Source organism: Cololabis saira, chromosome 15, assembly GCF_033807715.1.
Source record: "Cololabis saira isolate AMF1-May2022 chromosome 15, fColSai1.1, whole genome shotgun sequence".
NCBI classification, from domain to species: domain Eukaryota; kingdom Metazoa; phylum Chordata; class Actinopteri; order Beloniformes; family Belonidae; genus Cololabis; species Cololabis saira.
Window position 1 is genome coordinate 1178305 of NC_084601.1, and position 23575 is coordinate 1201879.

Consider the following 23575-nt stretch of genomic DNA (forward strand, 5'->3'; position numbering starts at 1 on the left):
ATACAATGAAACCTTTTTGGCTTTTTGGCAAAACCATTTTTGTCCTTGTTGCGAATGTATAACTAATCTCTTACTCTTGTTAGCCAAACTATATATCCATAAGTACATATCTTCCAACATATATTTCCACTGGGAGTCACGTGTATTTTCTTTGGGGGGGGGTTACGTGCACGACAGACATGCCAATGGAATGCAGGATACCCGTCAGTCATACACGTGTACAGGTATATTCCAGGCCTGAGTCACCTTTAACCCTGGTGCTGTCTTTGGGTCAAAATCACCTCATTCTCCTGTTCCTTCTTCCCTCCTGCTCTCTCCTTCCTTCTCCCTTCCTTCCTTCCTTCCTTCCTTCCTTCCTTCCTTCCTTCCTTCCTTCCTTCCTTCCTTCCTTCCTTCCTTCCTTCCTTCCTTCCTTCCTTCCTTCCTTCCTTCCTTCCTTCCTTCCTTTATTTTTTCCTTTCCTTCCTCCTGCTCTCTCCTTCCTTCTTCCCTTCCTTTTTCCTTCCTTCCTTCCTTCCTTCCTTCCTTCCTTCCTTCCTTCCTTCCTTCCTTCCTTCCTTCCTTCCTTCCTTCCTTCCTTCCTTCCTTCCTTCCTTCCTTCCTTTCTTTATTTTTTCCTTTCCTTCCTCCTGCTCTCTCCTTCCTTTTTTCTTCCTTCCTTTTTTCTTCCTTCCTTCCTTCCTTCCTTCCTTCCTTCCTTCCTTCCTTCCTTCCTTCCTTCCTTCCTTCCTTCCTTCCTTCCTTTTTCCCTTCCTTCCTTCTTTCCTCCTGCTCTCTCCTTCCTTCTTCCCTTCCTCTTTTCTTCCTTCCTTCCTTCCTTCCTTCCTTCCTTCCTTCCTTCCTTCCTTCCTTCCTTCCTTCCTTCCTTCCTTCCTTCCTTCCTTCCTTCCTTCCTTCCTTCCTTCTTTTTTCCCTTTCTTCCATCTTTCCTCCTGCTCTCTCCATCCTTCTTTTCTCCCTTCCTTTTCTCCCTTCCTTCCTTCTTTTCATTCTTCCTTCCTTCTTTCCTCCCTTCTTCTCTTCCTCCTCCCTTGACCTGCAGACATCACAAGGGTTAAGGGTCCTGATGTGACCTGAGTTGAAAGTGACGGGGATATAAAGAGTTTTCTATTATTCCCACAGATGGAGCAAGCTTTAAGGTTTAAATAGCTTCTGATTGAATCAAAATGATTCGATTTATATTCTGAAACAAATGTGAGTTTAGATTTTTTTAAATGCAGCACTAACATTGTGACTGTGTGCCTGATACATGTTTCTCTTCCATCACGGTGCCATCCCAGCATCTCCTGAGAACTGCACAGTGAAAGTGAATGATTTGGAAAATAAATGTTGCAAATTCAAATATCAGCCCACGTTTGAATCTTTAGTCATTTTCCCTGACAGCCTTAAGACTCCGATAAACAGTTCCTTGTTTGGTTTGAAGCTCTCTGCTGCAGTTTCCCCATCAGAACCTGCACCAGAGGGATGGGTGGAACATATCACCAGGTAGAACGTCTGCTTTCTTTCAGCTTTGGTGCTTCAGACCCCACTGCTCTCTCTGCTGGGACTTGGGTAAAACTGTCCATCCCTGGGCTGTGAAAATCCTCCAGGTTTACTGGCCTTTATTTGAGATGATTGGATCGTTTTTAAACTGAATTTATTTTCTTATTACTGAATTATGAAGTCAGCTATTTAGAAACCAATCCACTTATAAACTTTGAGTGAATAGTTTCACATTGGAAGAAAAGTCCTTGGTGTCTGAATGGTAAAGATATTTTGGATCATTTACCGTGACCAGATTCATCCAACATCTCAGTACATTTTAGCTTTTTCTTAATCTTCTTAAAAAAGACAGACAGATTATATTTGCCAATCTTTTGCTTTACAGAAGATAAATCCAGTCCCTCCATTTAAAACACTTTTCTCATCAAACACGTGTAGGACAGAAACATTTAAATATTAAAACATAAATCCCACCCACATAAAGCCGGGCAGACACTGTGCGATTGTCGGCTCGTTTTGAGCCGATTTTCCAGTCGTACGACTATTTTTTGGATCAGGCCGGATTTTAACCCAATCGTTGGTCGTGCCTCGTGCAGTAAACGTGGGGTAACGACGAGAGATTAACACCTCACCACGAGAGATTAACACCTCACGACGAGCTCCCCATCACAGATCGTGTGCTCGCAAAAAAATCAAGCGTGTTTGAAATCCTGGTGGCTCCTCGTGAAGGAATCACACAGTTGAAGCAGCTCCGACCCGATTGGACTCATCCTTTCACAGAGAGCATGCGCAATCTCTGATGTCACGTCAAAAACTATTATTTGTAGTTTAAGTGTGTAATTCACATTACAAATCATGTTTTAATAGCAGAAAAAAAGACCGCATTTCCCACGTCTGCCCAGCCAATTCCTTGTCCAATCACGATGTTGTCTAATCTTTTTTCATTTATCGCCACACAGAATGGCACAAATTGGCGGATTGGCGGATTTATGGTTCCGCTTTACACACACGCAGCGTACGGTGTAACGTGGAACCATAAATCAGCCTTCAGTGTGTCTCTGTCTGCTGTTCTAAACTGTGTTGTCTCATTTTGCTGGGACGCCGGTCCCTCTGCCGAGACACAACTTTTGCGGTATGCGTTTATTGTTTTGTCTAAAAATGATGCGCAGTGCCCACCCAATCAGAAACAGTACAGATATTTTGGGATTTTTTTTTAATATATATATATATATAAAAAAATTAAATTATAGAAAAATAAAGGATCCCCATAACCTTTGATTGGGTGGGCAGGACGCACGTTTGGGTGGACACAGCCCACCCCTGCCCCAGAACCGGCCTCCAGTTCCAGTAACAGAGATCCGACGGGAGGATTATGATCGTATAGTGTGAGCAGACGTGAGGATTATGATCGTATAGTGTGAGCAGACGTGAGGATTATGATCGTATAGCGTGAGCAGACGGAGCATCCGAGCATCGGGACGTACAGTGTGAGACCATAAATCGTGGGCTGTGAACTTTTGAACTCTAGTCATGCAGTTTGAGATGGGGCTGAATCAAACGATTTAAAATATCGCAAAGTGTATGCCCAGCTTAAGATTCCATTAAAAATGAAGCAGATTTAAAATAACATCCCCAGTGATGGACTTTGTTCTAAATACAGCCAATTCAGAGATTTTACGAAACTCGATCTACAACACACATGGGTGCACACGCGCACACACACAACTGCAGTGCTGGCTGTAGCAGATAATCAGTGTAATCCTCTCTGATTTGTTTCAGCTGATGCTCAGAGATCAAACCCAACAAGTGTCTGTGCCACGTAGATGGCCAGTCCCACTTCCCTCTCTGCTGTTTTTCTTGTCATTTTCACCATGAATAGCTTAAGAAGAGCATTTCAGCCTCGCATGCTATGGTTTCCAAGGGAAGTTTATAATAATTGAACGCAGAGCTCTGTTCGATGTGTGCAGAGAGAACACATGGTGATGTCAACATGTAGCTGATTGATCAGCTGTTTTAGTGTTGCTTGAACTTTGGATGATGCAGACAGCTTTCATCAAACACGCATTTAAATGTCAAAGACTGCAGGTTAGTCAGCATCGCAGCCTGCGACGTGAACGTAGTGATCAATGTGTTTTCATCAATTAAGTGCTTTGAGCTTCCGTGGAACAGTGGAGTCCTTCAGGAAATGAAAACTGCAAATGCCCCCAATTAAATAAGTCTGGAAATGATACAATGGGGTTATTAGGGCCCGAGCACAGACAGTGTGAAGGCCCTATTGTATCTGTAGGAATTCTTTTTTTTTTCCTAGTTTTTATTTATTTTTTCCTACTTCTTCTTCTTCCGACGAAAGGAGGGCCTTTTTTCCCCCTAAACGTGTCCCAAAAGTCACCAAATTTTGCACCAAGCCAGCCAGAAAAATTAGATATTTTATGGTTAAATTAATGGGCGTGGCCTAAAGGCTCAACAGCGCCCCCTAGAAAACTTTGTGCCTCAAGCCCCACAATACGGTTTGACGTACATGCACGGAAATCGGTACACACCTGTATCATGACGCAACTTAAAGAAAAGTCTCTTGGCGCCATGGCCGAAACCAAACAGGAAGTCGGCCATTTTGAATTAATTGTGTAATTTTGCCACAATTTATGCCATTTCTTCAGCCGCTTCTTCACCCGAACCGTAACGTGCACCCAGGTGTGTTATACATCAAAATGTGCGTCTCCATCCTGCGACGATGCGCATTACTTTTCGCTTTCAAAAGCGTTACCATGGCGATGATAGATGCCAAAAAGCGTGCCCCCCCTTCATCTGATTGGTCCATATTTGATAGTTCCTACTTTCTGCTATAACTTTTGAATGATTTGACATAAAGACTCGTGGGTGCTGTCATCGGACTCGGTTTTGAGTCCTTGAACATAATTGCTGCAAATTAGCCCCGCCCCTTCTTCTGATTGGTCGATATCTGATAGTTCCGATTTTCTGCCATAACTTTTGAATGGTTTGATATAGAGAGTCGTGGGTGGTGTCATCTGCTAAATGTCCAGGCCTGAAGAATCTACATCAAGTCATACAAGCTTCCACTGCAGCCTGAACGTGCACAAGGGTGGAGGACCGTTCATCGCTGCTTGCAGCTTTCATTAGGGTATTATTCTTGCGGTTGGTAACAGAATCCGTTTTAGCTTCTCACATGTGAAATTGGCTTCTTTTCTTCAACTTCTGTAACAAACAAACTAAAGAAAAGCCCTGAACTCCTACAGTCGAGGAGGTAAAGTCTAATTTCTGTTTATATTAAAACCTACAGTAAATGGTTAAAACTGACATTTCCATTCAGGTAGCAGCTTCCGCTTAGCGGCGGATCCCTCCGCCAGCTGACCACTGCTCGGCAGAGATGGAAGACTGGCTGACAGATGGGCCTGACACTCGGCTGCAACAGTTCCATGCTGCTGGAAACGGATCAAATCAGAGAGCTGAACAGAGATTTAAATCCCGCTGCAGCCCGAGCTGTTCAGTTAGTCACTGTTATTATTTAGCACCACGGTGAATGCTGCTGACAGAGACATGTCAGGAATAAAATCCAGCCCGCCCTCCCCTGAGAGCAAGGAAATGATGAAAAGAAGGCTTGTTTTCTGGCTGAAGATCTTCATGTTTTATGCAAACACCGATATGACATTTTAAGGCTTACTGACTAGCACCATCTGTGTCAGCTGCAGAAATGAGCTGTAAATTACAGGTGACACCTCAGAGCTTCCCCACCAAGCTGTGGCCAAGTTTCACTGAATCACAGCTAGAAGGGTATCCAGAGGAAAGTATTGGGATGTGCTTTAAAGGTGACCTATTATGGCATTTAATGTATATTTTAAACAGGCCTTGAATGTCTTAAAAACAATCTTAAGCTTGTTTTTTCTACATAAATCATAAATCCAGCCTGTGGGCCCTGTCACTAGTTTTACCGCTTCTAACCTCTTTTTCTGCGCCTCATTTTTAGGGAAGGGGGGGGTATGATAATGAGGCTCTGTGCTGATTGGCTCCCTGAATGACGTGTAGCAGGGGAGGAGGATAAACCTCGCTCCGCCAGAGCAGCCCGAGCCTGTAAATTATCACAACACTGAATTTTCACAAATGGAAACTTTATTGTTGAAAAAATAAAATATGAGTTGTATATAAATAACATTTATGCACTATTCAAGCCGGATCTACCCGGCGGATGCTGAACGCTGGCCCCGGAGCCACGCCGGGCGCCCGGGAGCAGCGCTGCTGGAGCCGCGCGCATCACTGCGGCTTTAACGGGGGAATCTGACCGGTTCCGACCGGCCGGGACCGCAGGAACCGGCCTGGACTGGTAGCAGGGACTCCCGGGGACCGACCAGCGGAATTTCAGCCGGATCTGCCCGGCGGATGCTGCGCGACGGGCGCCGCAACTCCACGGCGGGCGCACAGATCGGCTCCGGGGCACATCCGCGGCGCATCGTCGGTTACCGGTGATCAAACCGACAGATTTGCCTGAAAATCTCGGAGGGTGAAGCTGGTCCAGCCTGGGACAGACCCCCGAGGACCCAGCTCCCAAACCACCCAGGAACCTGGATGATTTAACCCGGATCCGCTCCGCCGCGGCGCCGCGTCCGACTGGCTGAAGGAAGCACCGCTCCAGCAGCGGAGAGAGCTGGTTGTGGGCGTGGTTTCAGCAGCGGAGGCTGAACCTATGGAAATCTGCTCCCGTCGTGACGTCACGACGGGAGCAGATTTTAATCGGCTCAAAAAAAGTCACGTGACACTGGGGGACTCTGTAAGGCGGGGGTCAGAGAGCTTGCAGAGATTCATGGTATTTTGTCTCCCCTGTGCTGGCAGGGTGAGGGGAGACCACTTTATATATGTTAAAACAAGAAAAAACGTGTTTTTCATAATAGGTCCCCTTTAAGAACTAAAAGCAGACAGTGACTGTGTTTCCATGCATCAATAACCCTTTTAAAACCCGAATATTGGCAATAACCCGAATTTGCACGGCCATGTAAACACCAATAACCCCTTTGAAAGAATTTGCTCATATTCAGGTTTTTAAAAACCCCAATATGAGCCCTGGGTTCCTCCTTTTAAAACCTGAATATTGGGTCATGTAAACACCAAACGGAATATCCCCATCAAACGGAACAGGAATGTGTTTTCTGCACATGCTCTGTTCACAAGGAATCCTGGTCTTTTGAGTCCAGGAAGTTCTTATAAACACGGAGAAACAAGACCAGGAGGAGACTAATCACTTCATAAATGTAATGATGGATATGAACATTTCTGCATTTGTAGACGGTAGAAAGTACCGGGATAGAAGATTTACAAGAAGGAGAGAGAAAAGTTGCGCGAAGCAGCATTTGTTTTGAATTTGGATACAGGAAGAAGAAGAGGAAATGACGGGAATTGTGTCATGACGTTCTCCGTGCGTCGCTGGTTTGATCCAGATATCCTGAATGATTAATTACCATGTAAACGGAATATTCCCAATGTTTCAGTAACCGGAACATTAGCAATAACCCCAATTTTGACTGCATGTAAACGTAGTCACTATTGACGTTTCAATTGAATGAACTAAAATAAGGTGAACATCTTAGGACTTTTCTCTGAGTCGTAAGTCCGGGTGACTCAATGCATGAGTCCAAGTCATCAGCGCTCAAGTCCATTTCCAGCGCTCAGTCCTTCAGATTGGGCTTGATTGTCCCTGAGCTCCACAGCAGCCTCTGCTTCCTCTCCCAGGTCTGAGCTTCAGTAAATGAAGCGCCTGCAGACGACCAGGATTGAATGTGCTGGACTGTTTGCATTTCAACGGGACATTCATTAAGATATTTAGCCGAATCTCTTTTTGCTTCTGTTTGCTTTCGGTTTGTATCTCTATCATAACTTAATTTAATATCAATGTCGTGGAGGATTTTTCTCAACTTATGACATAATTTCTGGGTATGTTTAAAGATAGCTAGTAATGCCCAGCTCCTGCCCTCCCTTTAAACTCTGACATACAGGACTGTCTCAGGAAATTAGAATATTGTGATAAAGTTCTTTATTTTCTGTAATGCAATTTAAAAAAAACATGTCATACATTCTGGATTCATTACAAATCAACTGAAATATTGCAAGCCTTTTATTATTTTAATATTGCTGATTATGGTTTACAGTTTAAGATTAAGATTCCCAGAATATTCTAATTTTTTTAGATAGGATATTTGAGTTTTCTTAAGCTGTAAGCCATGATCAGCAATATTAAAATAATAAAAGGCTTGTAATATTTCAGGTGATTTGTAATGAATCCAGAATGTATGACATTTTAGTTTTTTTAATTGCGTTACAGAAAATCACAATATTCTAATTTTCTGAGACAGTCCTGTATTTGGCTACATGTAACAGATGTGTTGATCATCTGGTAATCTCTCTCAATTGTTTATTAATCATTTGATTACTCTTAGATAAAGATGGAGAACGTTCATCCTGCAGATATTTAGGTAGTATTCCTGTCCGTGTTGGAAGACGGCGGCTGACCGGGTCTCGTCCTCTTTGCCCGCTACTTGTTCTTAACCAGAGCTAAGCTGCCGTGTTGGGAATCAGCTGTACTTTTGAACTTCTAACCCGTCACCTCCAGCACAGAGCCGGCATATATGTAATTTGTCGTTTGAGGGTGTTTTTTTTGTTTCTTTTGACACAGTTGTGACTTTTGACCTCCAGGCCTCTCGAGGGAGTGGCAGTAGAAATAATGATATTGTAGTCTGCTGCACTTTTCCACTTTTCTCTTCTGTGGCCACTTTCACCTCTGACTCTTAGAAATTCTCATTTTATTTTTCCTTCCCCTCCATTTTTCTCCCTAGTTCTTCTCTGATATTATTTTTGCCGTTGTTTGAACTCTCCTGTTAGCAGAGAACAAAGGACAAGCAGCACTTCATTTTAGCAGCGACTCTCAAAGTAATTCTCCAAATACACTTTTAAAATAAACATATTTATTTATGACTCGAGTGAAGACTGGCAAAAAATTACTTGAATTATTGTTACAAAGTACAATCTTGATTTTAAGTGCTTAATGCATTCCTAAATAAATAATAAAGCAGAAGAGGAAACCATCTGTGGTTCATTGTATTCAGCAGGTGGACAACCCAAGGCTTTATTTTACAGTTTTGTTTATTTTTCAATTTACTTGAAGCCTTTTCTGTTTCACAATATTGGGATTAAAAGAACCAAAATATTAATCGATGCGTAGGTCTCACGCCCAACCATTTTTAAATTGCAGATGTGACTCCAGAAAACCCCCAAACTGCTCGGCTTAAAATGCACTCACACCATAAATAAAATGAGAAAATACCTGGGTGGGAACAGTGATCAGTCTGTGGGATCTCACATGGATCTAAATCGTTCAGAAGCTTTATATTCTCCAAGTAACACCATCCTACTTCAGTTAACAGGTGATGCTAAACCTTCTTTCTCTTCTTCTAACTGCTCTCTATTTACTGTCCACGTCCATAGCTAGGGTTAGCAGCAGGGGATCCCAGGTCCTGTTTCATCTAATATGAAATAGAATATTAGATGCAAAGAGCATGATGCAAGAAATGTTGGCAGTTTGGGAAATAAAATGAATTTTCTGTCAACCAGTGAAATAATGATGAATCTCTTTCATCCACAGTTCATGTGAAAGTCTGACACTTGTTAGTGCAGGTAAACTTCCTTGATGAGCGTCCACAGGCGGTTTAATGATCACACAGGCCTTTCATAATATATCACAATCAGAAAAAGGTTTATTGCCAAGTTTGTTAAACACACACAAGGAATTTGTTGTGGTGATTGGTGCAATACAATACAAGAGCAAATATATAATGAAAAGAGAGAAAATGTACAACATGAGGTTTTTAAAGTGTCTGTGCAAAAGTGACTTAGGATTGGAGTCTTTACGTTAATGTAACGTAGAGTGGGGTGGGGGGGCAGTCCGTGGTAGACGGGGGAGAGGGGGGTCCGGGGGTCCAGGGGGGAACGGGGAGAGGGGGGTCCGGGGGTCCAGGGGGGAACGGGGAGAGGGGGGACTGGGGGTCCAGGGGGGTGCAGGGGGGGACCGGGGCCTTGTTGATGAGGACAGCTGCAGTTGGGGAAAAAACAGTTTTTGCGTCGTGAGGTTTTGGTCCTGATGGAGCGCAGCTCCTGCCAGAGAGAAGAGTCTGGAACAGTTTGTGTCCGGGGTGGGAGGGTCTGCTGCAATCTTTCCTGCACCTTCAGGTCCTGGAGGCTGCAGGTCCTGGAGGCTGCAGGTCCTGGAGGCTGCAGGTCCTGGAGGCTGCAGGTCCTGGAGGCTGCAGGTCCTGGAGACTGCAGGTCCTGGAGGCTTCAGGTTCAATATTGATCCATATATAAGGCGCACCGGATTATAAGTCGTAGGGTCAGCTTTTGAAAAAATTGAAGGCTTTTATGTGTGCCTTATAGTGCAGAAAATATGGTACATCCTCTGCTGTGCGTTTTTGGTGAGGGAGGTGATGTCCAGCTCCCACTTGAGGTCCTGGGTTATGGTGGTTATTGTGTTTATGATGGTTACGAAGGTTATGAAGGTTATGGTGGTCCCCAGGAAGCGGTAAGACTCCACCGTGTCTGCTGGAGAGTCACACAGGGTGAGGGGGGCAGGTGGGGCTGCGTTCCTCCTGTAGTCCACTATCATCTCCACTGTCTTTAGAGCGTTGAGCTCTAGGTTGTTCTGACCACACCAGGTCACCAGCTGGTCCACCTGCAGACACCAGGTCACCAGCTGGTCCACCTGTAGACACCAGGTCACCAGCTGGTCCACCTGCAGACACCAGGTCACCAGCTGGTCCACCTGCAGACACCAGGTCACCAGCTGGTCCACCTGTAGACACCAGGTCACCAGCTGGTCCACCTGCAGACACCAGGTCACCAGCTGGTCCACCTGCAGACACCAGGTCACCAGCTGGTCCACCTGTAGACACCAGGTCACCAGCTGGTCCACCTGCAGACACCAGGTCACCAGCTGGTCCACCTGTAGACACCAGGTCACCAGCTGGTCCACCTGCAGACACCAGGTCACCAGCTGGTCCACCTGCAGACACCAGGTCACCAGCTGGTCCACCTGCAGACACCAGGTCACCAGCTGGTCCACCTGTAGACACCAGGTCACCAGCTGGTCCACCTGCAGACACCAGGTCACCAGCTGGTCCACCTGTAGACACCAGGTCACCAGCTGGTCCACCTGCAGACACCAGGTCACCAGCTGGTCCACCTGCAGACACCAGGTCACCAGCTGGTCCACCTGTAGACACCAGGTCACCAGCTGGTCCACCTGTAGACACCAGGTCACCAGCTGGTCCACCTGCAGACACCAGGTCACCAGCTGGTCCACCTGCAGACACCAGGTCACCAGCTGGTCCACCTGCAGACACCAGGTCACCAGCTGGTCCACCTGTAGACACCAGGTCACCAGCTGGTCCACCTGTAGACACCAGGTCACCAGCTGGTCCACCTGTAGACACCAGGTCACCAGCTGGTCCACCTGCAGACACCAGGTCACCAGCTGGTCCACCTGTAGACACCAGGTCACCAGCTGGTCCACCTGCAGACACCAGGTCACCAGCTGGTCCACCTGTAGACACCAGGTCACCAGCTGGTCCACCTGTAGACACCAGGTCACCAGCTGGTCCACCTGCAGACACCAGGCCTGGGTAGCTGGGGGTGGGACTCCACCTTCTGTGTGGGGTCTGCCCCGGTCTGTCCGGGTTGGGGGGGTCTCTGTGGCGATGCTTCTGGTGGTCGTGGTCGGTGGAGCTTCTCAGTGTGGACGGCCGCCCATAGGTAGTGTTTTCCTCACCTGGATCGTTAGTGCTAAGCCATGTCACCAGTCCACTTATTGTGTGTGTGTGTGTGGGTGTGGGCGTGTGAGTGTGTGCACATGTATATGAGTGTGAGTGAGTGTGTGTGTACGCGTGGGGGGTGGGGTCGTATGGAATGTTTTAAATTGTGTTTTTTATTGTTATTTTATTCTGCATGTAAAGCACCATGTGTTGCATTTTATATTGTATGATATGGCGCTATACAAATAAATAAAGTTTAAGTTTAAGTTTTAAGGTCACCAGCTGGTCCACCTCCCACCTGTAGGCGGACTCATCACCACCAGAGATGAGTCCAATGAGGGTGGTGTCGTCCGCAAACTTCAGGAGCTGGACAGACTGATGACTGGAGGTGCAGCTGTTGGTGTACAGGGAGAAGAACTAGTGTTGACTTGTCTATTTCAAGGTGATCTGTGATTTCCAGATGCGAAGGAACTTTCTAACGTCTGTCATTTGGGAGTCAATGACGTTCCTGGTGGCTGGAGGTTATTACTGTGAATCTGAGAAGCTTAGAGAATGTTGACACCTCAGAATCCAGGGGATGACTGGGCTCATGCAGAGGCAGGATGGAAACATGAAAATGCGTGAAGAATGATAGTGTGATTATAAAGCGATTTATTGATCCCAGGAGAAGGCAGGTGGCCCCCTGCAGTCTGAGTCTGCACTGTATTTGTTAATAAAATTGATGATGTGAGTTAGAAATTGTCCGTTAGGAGATGGCCTTGATGAGACAGGGTGATGAAGGTACGGAGAGAAAATGAAGAGTTCAGAGTTTTAATTACTGAGAGAAAGAGGGAAGATTAAATGAATTGATCAGGAGGAAAGAAACCAAAGTGAACTGGAAGAAACAATTGAATCAATGAGTTGATTAGAATACAAAGAAGATTTTGAGAGATTAAAGGAGGGGATAAGAGGAAAGTACACAAGGAAACATAAGAAAGATAAGGGGATAAAGAATGGAGTCTGGATACAAATCAGGACATTTCCATTCCACTTGACTGGATACTAACAAAGTAAATCTCCTTGTTAATGAATGACATGTATTATGTCAGAACATGCTAGTTTTCCTGAGGGGAGACCTGCTGAGCTCTAAAACAAGCTTGAATTTGATGCAGCTATGGATAAAAAACATAAACAGAACATGTTTTGATGTCGGTACAGAGATAGAATAAAGATGTCAGCCTTTTCTCTCTTCTTTTACCAATTAAGTTTTACATATATTAAGTGCAATTTTAACTGATTTGACTTTTTTCTGGTGAAAATTCAAGATTAATTTTCTTAAAACGTAGGTCCACTTGTCCTTGTCATTATGGAAGCGGATTTAGTTCATTCTTTTCCATCGTACACTTGTTCTTTAGCTTTAAACCGTCAATTATGGGCCGGTTATTTCATTAACTGAAGCTCTGAAGCATTAAATGAATCAATCTAAAATGAAGCTGAAATGGGCTCCAACTGTTGCTGCAGAAAGATGAAAACAAAAGAGTTGAAGAGGGGAAGGGAAAAAAATTGATTTATAGTCTGAAAAGTAAGGGGAATGAAAAGAGAGGTGGTTGAAGATGAGTGCAAGGTTTATTAGAATAGCATAGAGGAAGTGGTTGACTTTCCATTAAAGCTGGAGAAGTGCGATTGATGGGGATGCGAACGGAAGGAAGATTAAAATGGGCCACAAGCAGCTTTAGAAGACAAGAACCTCAGAGAGCCATCTATTAAAGAAAAGATGAGAAAAATCAAACAGATGGCAGTGAGAGAAAAAGGAGGAGGAGGAGAAGGAGGAGAAGGAGACGATCCAATGATTCATGACCTAACGAGGATCCAGCTCATTAACTTCCCATTTATACGTTGCCATGGACACCGGGTACAGGAGGTGGAATACGATTAGGGCGGTTGTGTTGGGCAGATATCAGAGGGATGATGACCTTTGCTTAAATCACGGCTGGAAGAGCGAGCAGGATCCTAGAGCCGGGCTCCGGGGCCAGGGGCTCAGGGGCCCGGGGCCCGGGGCCCCAGGATCAGCTGCAGGGGACGGGAGGTCGGAACTTCATCAAATACTGGGCGTTTTCAGTTAACGGGCACAAGGTGATTAATGCAGGATTTTCATGATATTAATAACTGTCACCCTGCTGAACATGCCAATAGATAAAAGACAAACTCAGTAGAACACAAACGGCTCAGAACTGAATCAGCAGGTCCGACCTCTGAGAAAACTGATGATAGGAATTGGCCAAGAAAACGGCAGACAGTGACTGTGTTTCCATGCATCAATAACCCTTTTAAAACCCGAATATTGGCAATAACCGAATTTGCACAGCCATGTAAACACCAATAACCCCTTTGAATAACCCCAATTTGCTCATATTCCGGTTTTTAAAAACCCCAATATGAGCCCTGGGTTACTCCTTTTAAAACCTGAATATTGGGTCATGTAAACGCCAAACAGAATATCCCCATCAAACGGAACAGGAATTAGTTTTCTGCACATGCTCTGTTCACAAGGAATCCTGGTCTTTTGAGTCCAGGAAGTTCTTATAAACACGGAGAAACCAAGACCAGGAGGAGACTAATCACTTCATAAATGTAATGAAGGATATGAACATTTCTGCATTTGTAGACGGTAGAAAGTACCGGGATAGAAGATTTACAAGAAGGTGAGAGAAAAGTTGAAGCAGCATTTGTTTTGAATTTGGATACAGGAAGAAGAAGCGGAAATGACGGGAATTGTGTCATGATGTTCTCCGTGCGTCGCTGGTTTGATCCAGATATCCTGAATGATTAATTACCATGTAAACGGAATATTCCCAATGTTTCAGTAACCGGAATATTAGCAATAACCCCAATTTTGACTGCATGTAAACATAGTCAGTGTATGTGTTGTAGATGGAGCTAAACAACTACAAAGATGCATCAATGACTACAAAAGTTCAGAAACCACTCAAAACAAGAAAAAACAAAAAGATGGAGTAAAAATATCCAACGGTGCAACAACTCAAACACACACACAGTTTACTTTACTTATTAAGCTCACACAACTTCTCCATTAGGGACTTTACCAGATTTTCCATCTGGCTAAACTACTTTGCTAAAAATGTGCAAAAGTTCTGCTATAGGCCTGGCCGGTAAACCGAACATTTACTGTTAACGTCAATTTTCCCATGTCGGTAAATTCAGTGTTTTGATTGAAAAATGTAAATAAACGTCTGTTTTGAATGTGAGCTGATAGGCTAGTGTCATTCCCCTTTAAGACGATGTACAGCTTGTCTGTAATCACGTGACTCCACCCATCCAGTCTTAACGACAAGGGAAACCCAAGAAAAGGGCTGAAGGTTCAAACGGAGAGGCGGCTGATATAACAGGGCTGTCTGGTGTGAGACTCACGCATTTCAACAAGTTCACACTCTCTCACGCCACACATGGCCTTTCTTATGCTGAGAAATGAACTACAGCGCACAGTAACTCCAACAAACGAGTCACGGAACACTACTGTGCTCTGAGTTACCCACCAATCAGCCAATCTGAAAATAGACATTTTTTGTTGCTGGAAAAGTTTTAATTAAAAAAAAAAAAATTTTTTGTTTCATTAAAACTTTTTTCGGAATTCTGAGATAATTAACTCGTTATTTCAGAAAAACAGAGCAGTTTTTTTTTCTCAAGTGAAAGCAATACGCTGGGATAGGCTCCAGCAGACCCCCGTGACCCCGCAAGGGATAAAGCGGGTATAGATAATGGAGGGATGGAAAGCAATACGCTTCCATAGAAATTGGTGAGTTTTTCTGCTGTTATGAAAAAATGCATATGGAAATTTCGAAAGTGCGTCTTTTAATTAAAAGTAAAGTGCATTTACGCACAGCAGCGGTACGGTGGCTTCATTAACACGCCGCATATCGCTCTTAATTTCAATTTCTAGTTTCTGCTGCAGGTAGGATATTTACTCCAGCCTATGTGTGTGTGCTTGGCGACGGACACGTGTACTGTTGTGCGTGAAGGTGAGGGCATCCGTGGCGTGGTTGTAGAGCGCGCAGTCAGGATAATCCATCCATGATTTTGCAGGGTTTAACACAATTACACAATTGAGCTTGAGTATTTCATTGAGTAATAGTATGTTGTGAATGTTGAAAGTGATTCCATTCCTTTTTTAAGAAATGTTGATTTCTTTAACTTTGTACCTTTGATTGAAACGTATTAAAAACAGAAGTAATCTCCAGGTTTGATAAATCACAGTGCGTATGCTTTTAATCTATTTACATTTTCTTCCTTCCAGTATTGTGCAAAATAGTGTGTAAACGCCATATCTTACATATTCCTTGAGACAAACGTATTAACTAATAAGGGCTATTTTGCATATTTGAAAGACAGTCCTCAGTGCAAATCTGTTAATAAATTGGGTTGTACATTTATTTGCGTGTCATTACTGTGCTATAAGGTTTGCACAAACTACATGCAATGCTTTAGTATATCCAGCCCAAACACTCCATCCAAATGCTTAGAACCCATTGTGGCCCGTGAGTCAAAAAGTCAAAAAGTTTGACCACCCCTGCTCTAGACGCTTTCCAGAGACCCAGAACATAAACCCTCGAGCAATTATTACATAAACAATGGCAGGTAAAAACTCCCATAGAGGGAGAAAAACCTTAAGCCAAACAGTGGCAAGAAAAACTCCCGTTTAGGAGGGAAGAAACCTGGACCAGGACCTGGATCATAAGGGGGTAGAAACCTGGACCAGGACCTGGATCATAAGGGGGGACCCTCCTGCCGAGGGCCAGACTGGGGGGTCGGGACATCAGCAGCACACAGCAGGCAGGTGGAAGCAGCAACGGGATGACCAGAGGGGGGTGGGGACCACAGGCAGGTGAAAGCAGCAGTGGGATGACCGGGGGTGGGGACTGCAGGCAGGTGAAAGCAGCAACGGGATGACCGGAGGTGGGGACCGCAGGCAGGTGGAAGCAGCAGTGGGATGACCGGGGGTGGGGACCGCAGGCCAGCATGCAGCTCCCGAAGCTCCGGCCCAATCAGCAAGCCCCAGGTTAGGTTCAGGGTCGGGGAAAAGGTTGAGAAGGGGCAGGGCCAGGGAGATGATTTATCACAATATTCTAATTTTCTGAGACAGTCCTGTATAAATCCCAAAGTCCACACCAGTCCACACAAACCTTAAACACCGTGGATACATGGCACCTGTTTCCTTTATCAGAAGACCTTTTAATAAGTTTCTTTTAACAATTTTTATCTATACATACTTTAGTTTCTTTTTGCATACATTTTTTGACCTTTTAGTGGGTTGATTATATTTAATATATGGCTTGTCAAAATTGCATTATTGCAATTTTAGGAAAAAGGAAGTTTCTGCTTGAAATGCCTGTTGCTTTTATTTGCATGTAGTCGACACCAACACCGGCTGTAGATCATCTTTCCAAACGTTTTCTTCTGTGAACATTTGAGGAATGATGATGCATGAACATAAAAGTGTGTTGAAGGTTTTAGAAGCCGTCATGGGACCCACAAGTCCCAGTCTTGAAACCATTCAAGACCCTTGGACGTGTGTTTCTGCAGCAGTGTGATGGCCTTGCAGACGAAGCTTTAAGGATGCTGGGACTTTCAGAGATAACACAACCAGGAGATGGAGAAGCCGACAGAGCTGTAGAAAATTAAAGTCACTCTTAAACTAAAGAGAGGAAAGGAGGTGAAGGGTTAAACTGGGGAAGAAGACAAAGATAGATAAAGAAGTTAAGTAAATGTCAGTGTGGTGATGAAAGTAAATCCATAAAAGGCCGAGGGAGGCAGACGGTCACAGAGGATTAGTCCCAGGAAAGATCACATGTGGGATTAGTGCAGGACAAACAGATGAGGATCTAACTCTGCCCATTTGCTTGCGTTTGTGCTCGTGTGAGCTGGATGATAAAGATCACATGTGTTGTTGAGAGGTTTGATATGTTCTTTGACTGAAACTCAAACAGAAGAATGAAGATGAAAACAAACCTCAGCGGGCAAATAAAAGAAGCATCATTAATGTATCCATGGAAACCGCTGCCCAGCCAATGGGAGGCTTTAAGGACGACAGCCCTTAATGGATCCCACTACTTATTAGGAAATAATCAACCACAAAGGTGCTGAATAACTGTTTTTGTTGCTAATGGACATACAGCATAAATAAAAACTGCTACTACTTTTGCTGTAGGACATCACTTCAAACTGTATCAGCAGTTTGAAGCAATTCCATATATTTATGTATTTTAAAGAAAAAAGATAAAACAGGGTGATTGGGTTTGCTTTTACTTTTCAAGCCAAAGTTTAAACCCATGTAAAGTTTACAATCCATCTTGTTTCTTAGTCTTTTTATGAAGATACAAACAGAATGGAGGGATATTTTGAGATGGGTGGATTACTGACCGTTTGAAATGATCAGCATCGACCAGAGAAAAAGCTTTTATGAGCTGAAATAAAAATATCCTTTATAGCAAATGAAAGTGTCTCATATAGATGTTTAAAATGGTAATAAATAGGATTCTATTCTGTTCACCTTAAAAGAGCCTGATTCCTGGAGTTGAACTACCAGTATTTAATCTCTAAATTTTCTTTTTTCCATTTTTAATCCTTTAAGTTCATTTTTCTTTAGATACTTTTCTCCACAGACCTGACAGCTGGTGCTTGATAAACAGCCTCATGCATTTATTTTATTTTTGTGATTGCACATATTTTATGGTTAATAAAACTGTTCCTTCTGAACTTCCATGATCCATGATCTAATAACACTGCAGCGTTTTCCAGAGTGTTTTAATTCCGTGTTTCAGGACTTGTTGATTCAACAGAATGAGCAGACACAGTTTGGAGATTTTGGAGTAAGACTGCTCTCTTTGTGGCAGGACAAACTATTTAGATCAGCTACAAAACATCTCTTCTCCAGCTGAGGGAACAGCAGGTGGATTTAATAAAGTTAACTTTTGAACATCGGCCAGCAAATCTACTGGCACAAATGTTTGAGGCCGTTACACAAATGAACTCTGAGTCCACTCGGATTCTCTGTTTTCAGATTTGAAACAGTTCTGCTGCATGATCATTGTTGTTTTCTGTGTCATCACAGTCTCCATGGAGACAATTCCACCATATCCCATCACAAACTACTTTTGATGGGAATTCCATCAAAACAATCTGCACATATTATAATGGTTAATACCATGCTGGTAAGAACCTAAGGCATATATATGTGCACTGTTAATATATTATATAGATAAATATATTTATCTCATTAATATAAATATATATATATATATATATATATATATATATATATATATATATATATATACACACATACACATAAAAACCCCGTTTTTTTTGGGGGGGGGGGTGACATCTGATGTACGTACGTGTGTGTGTGCGCATCAAAACAAATTTAAATAATCTAATCAGTTGTTTACCTCATTGTATTTTTTTCATTATTTTGTACATGTGTATCTGAAGCAGATAAATCCGCTGCTTCATCAGGGCAACCAGTTTCCACCTGGCTCAGTTTGTAGGTAACAAGTGACTCTGGTTTCTCCAGGTGAAAGGTGAGAGCAGCGGTAAACTAGTAGCTGCTAGAGTTGCTGATCGCCCTCCCGTCTCCCGTGATCTGCACCGTGATCTGCACCGTGATCTGCACCGTGATCTGCACCGTGACCTCCTCGCTCAGGTCGCCTGTAATTGGTGACCGCTCATGCTAATGGCTCCAATTACCTCGTTAGGAAAGGCTAGCTCGCACTAAACGACCTGCTACTGCCTCTCTAACAAGCTAGCTGGCTGTTGTCGGGGGAGGGTTTCATCTTTATGGAGTACCGAGGAAATGACAGGAAGAGAGGGAGGTGGAGAACATCACATTAGCTGCCCACAAACGTTAACTCTGAGCTCTCTCTTCTCTGTGCGTTAGCATAAGATACCATCGGATGATCTGGTAAAGGAGGGACATGTATCAGTCATTAACGTTTTCTCTCCTCCTCCCTGCATGTTATTGTAACCTCTGTGTGTGGATCCTGCCCCCCCACCATCACCTCCTCCATGAATGAATGAATGAATGAATGAATGAATGAATGAATGAAGTGTGCTGTAGAGTTTGGCCTCAAGCCAAACTTCATCTGATTAGATTTGTTAGGATTTGGATATCTGCCACCAGGCGAGATGTGAAACCTCCGGAGAGCCGATCTCCAAACCTCCGAGTGAAAAATCCAATTATCTCCAGAACATACAGAACATCTCTCTGAGCGCTGGATAAAGGCTGCCTTTGTAAGCGCTTCCACATGTTCGCCATTCCCAGCCCTGTTGTGGCATGCTGCTGTAATGCCATTAATTCCACTCTCAATTTGCTGATTTAACCAGATGGAACATTGAAAACATGTTTTGGGAATATATTTTGCTCGTGGAAACTCTGGGATTGTTGTGGTGAGATGTTTATCATCTTAGGGCCAGTTGTGTTTCAGACATAGGGATCGTCTCCCACCTGAAGGTTGTTGGTTTAACTCCTCACAATCTACAGGACTGTCTCAGAAAATTATAATATTGTGATAAAGTCCTTTTATTTTCTGTAATGCAAAAATGTCATACATTCTGGATTCATTACAAATCAACTGAAATATTGCAAGCCTTTTATTATTTTAATATTGCTGATCATGGTTTACAGCTTAAGAAAACTCAAATATCCTATCTCAAAAAATTAGAATATTCTGGGAATCTTAATCTTAAACTGTAAGCCATAATCAGCAATATTAAAATAATAAAAGGCTTGCAATATTTCAGTTGATTTGTAATGAATCCAGAATGTATGACATTTTAGTTTTTTTAACTGCATTACAGAAAATAAAGAACTTTATCACTTATTTTCTGAGACAGTCCTTGAGTAAAACACTGAACCATCGCCTCCAGTGGTGCATTCACTGGTGTGTATTTGTGTGTATGTGTGTGATAGAAAGAAGCACTGCCAAGGAAATAAGAGCGATATCTGCGTTGATGTCTGTACACTAAGAGACGGGGTCAATGCGGCTCGGACTGTAAAGTCCTTTGTTTGGACGGCAAGCCAAGAAAAGGACAGAAAATGCTTTTATATTTTAAACAAGTAAGGCAAATAAATAGAAGAATGAAAACTGACGCTCCCTTCATGTCAGGGTCTAAAATGTAGTCATTTGGAATACAATTTGAATAAAAATGTGTACATGAACTTTATACGCAAGAGAATTGTGTTAAGGGTTGGAGGAAGTGACATGTAAAAGTACAGCCTTAAAGTTTCACTGGTGAGGAGAACAAAATAACAAGTCCCACCTGGATAAAACAAGTTTAAAATATTTGCCTGCCAGTTAGACGAAAAAGAGGAGAGGAAAAGAAAAAGAGGGGAGAGCAAATGGCTTAATAAAGCAGAGAGAACTTGACACTTTTGACTGTCAGGGGAAACAAAGATGCGTCTTCCCCCTTTTTCTTTATGCAGGAACAAATGAATAATCAAATCTGTGTAAATATAATTACTCCATGCTCATTTACGGGACCTGCTCCTTGAATTTAAACATCATTTTTCTTCCCTCTTTGAACACGGAGCACGACCAGTCACGTCGGCAAATTAAAATCTAAACCCTTTTTATTAAAAACTTTTTTTTTTATTCCATTACAGGGCGTCTGAGGGGGTCCACCCCCACCTCTTCACCCGGCCAGCAGGGGGCTCCACCTCTTCACCCGGCCAGCAGGGGGCTCCACCTGCGTGAAGCAGCAGATTTTCAGACCGTAAGCACCTTCAACCTTTTCTGATGCTGTTTTTCTGTTTCTGTTTCTGTATTCAAGCTCAGCTTTTCCCAGCGGGCAAACACCTAGGACTCAGTTTACACTAGTGGATGTCCCTAATCCATAAGTCTGAGTATCTCAAGTTTGCTTTGAAAATGCAGGATTACTTAGACACACAAATGCACCAGTGGAACCAGAACTAAACTGTAAACTAGTTCTCACAGTCCCCTGTTGGCTACGTTTCAGATTTAAAGGTGACATATTATGGCATTTAATGTATATTTTAAACAGGCCTTGAATGTCTTAAAAACAATCTAAAGCTTGTTTTTTCTACATAAATCATAAATCCAGCCTGTGGGCCCTGTCACTAGTTTTATCGCTTCTAACCCCTTTTTCTGCGCCTCATTTTTAGGGAAGGGGGGGGTATGATAATGAGGCTCTGTGCTGATTGGCTCCCTGAATGACGTGTAGCAGGGGAGGAGAATAAACCTCTCTCCGCCAGAGCAGCCCAAGCCTGTAAATTATCACAACACTGAATTTTCACAAATGTAAACTTTATTGTTAAAAAAATAAAATATGAGTTGTATATAAATAACATTTATGCACTATTTAAGCCGGATCTGCCCGGCGGATGCTGAACGCTAGCCCCGGAGCCACGCCGGGCGCCCGGGAGCAGCGCTGCTGTAGCAGCGCGCATCACCGCGGCTTTAACCAGGGAATCTGACCGGTTCCGACCGGCCGGGACCGCAGGAACGGGCCTGGACTGGTAGCAGGGACTCCCGGGGACCGACCGGCGGAATTTCAGCCGGATCTGCCCGGCGGATGCTGCGCGACGGGCGCCGCAACCCCACGGCGGGCGCACAGATCGGCTCCGGGCGCATCCGCGGCGCATCTCCCGTTATCGGTGATCAAACCGACAGATTTGCCTGAAAATCTCGGAGGGTGAAGCTGGTCCGACCTGGGACAGACCCCCAAGGACCCAGCTCCCAAACCACCCGGGAACCTGGATGATTTAACCCGGATCCGCTGCGCCGCGGCGCCGCGTCCGACTGGCTGAAGGAAGCACCGCTCCAGCAGCGTAGAGAGCTGGTTGTGGGCGTGGTTTCAGCAGCGGAGGCTGAACCTATGGAAATCTGCTCCCGTCGTGACGTCACGACGGGAGCAGATTTTAATCGGCTAAAAAAAAATCACGTGACACTGGGGGACTCTGTCCGGCGGGGGTCAGAGAGCTTGCAGAAATTCATGGTATTTTGTCTCCCCTGTGCTGGCAGGGTGAGGGGAGAGCACTTTATATATGTTAAAACAAGAAAAAACCTGTTTTTCATAATAGGTCCCCTTTAACTCAGAATCAGTACAAGGGTCCACATTTATTGGGGTATTTTCACATCTATAGACTTTTGTCCATTAAAAAAAATATATTTTTGTTTGTTTGACGTGTTTTAAAAGTTTGTTTTTCTGCTTCGTGTAGTTCATTTCGATCTATGTGGGAAAAAAAATCCGATTGGTGTGGAAACTAAAACACTGAGCCTAAGGCCCCAAAAAGAGGTGGGAATACAAACCAAAACGGGACCAAAGGTTCAGAAATCGCATGATTTGAGGCATTCAGTTCAGCAAAGACTTGTCTCTTTTGATTGGGAGGGTTTCACACTGAACTAAATCACATTGTTCAGTTTTATATGATTAATATAAGCATATTTCTTCAGCCTTCTTCTTTCTTCAAAGCGTACCTCTCTAGCAGATAATAGATGAGATTGATGAGAACAAGCAATATCAAGAATAACCAGGATCTTCCTCCTTTTTTTAATAGGATTTTGTCCAACTGTAGACATATTTAATTAAGAAGTACAACTCCTTCAAATCAGAATTTCTTCCCTGCTTCACAGCCTTCTGAGTTTACCTGAAACACCATGTTCAGTGTTTTAGTTTTAGCTTCTCAAACAGATGCACAATCATGTTTTTGTGTGTGGGGACGGCATGAGCGTTGGCCTGCACTGCAGATGCTGTGATGACAGAAAGATAAGTACAACTGTATCCTTGTTTGTTTGGTCATTTATTGGACCCAGGGATCGCAGGATGAGGTCGAGGTGTGCAGCTCCAAAAGTGGGAAAACAGTTTTTTGCCGGTAAAGGCAAGTTGTCGCATCAAACACTGTGTATGAACCTCTGCCCTGCTCTGTTGGCTGCAGGCTGCTTCTCTTTCTACTACTTTCTCAGCCAGATACAGGACTGTCTCAGAAAATTAGAATATTGTGATAAAGTCCTTTATTTTCTGTAATGCAAAAATGTCATACATTCTGGATTCATTACAAATCAACTGAAATATTGCAAGCCTTTTATTATTTTAATATTACTGATCATGGCTTACAGCTTAAGAAAACTCAAATATCCTATCTCAAAAAAATGGAATATTCTGGGAATCTTAATCTTAAACTGTAAGCCATAATCAGCAATATTAAAATAATAAAAGGCTTGCAAAATTTCATTTTTGTTTTTTTTTAATTGCATTACAGAAAATAAAGAACTTTATCA

The 23575-nt window shown here is 43.6% G+C and overlaps 1 protein-coding gene across 1 annotated transcript in view; it reads left to right on the forward strand.

The window, feature by feature from the left end:
- The window catches only part of LOC133461213 (semaphorin-6D-like), a 236928-nt gene that overhangs the window by 89333 nt on the left and 124020 nt on the right, over positions 1-23575 (forward strand). The window contains 1 exon segment of the mRNA XM_061742029.1: positions 20941-21050. The gene's annotated coding sequence lies outside the window, so the exon portion shown is untranslated.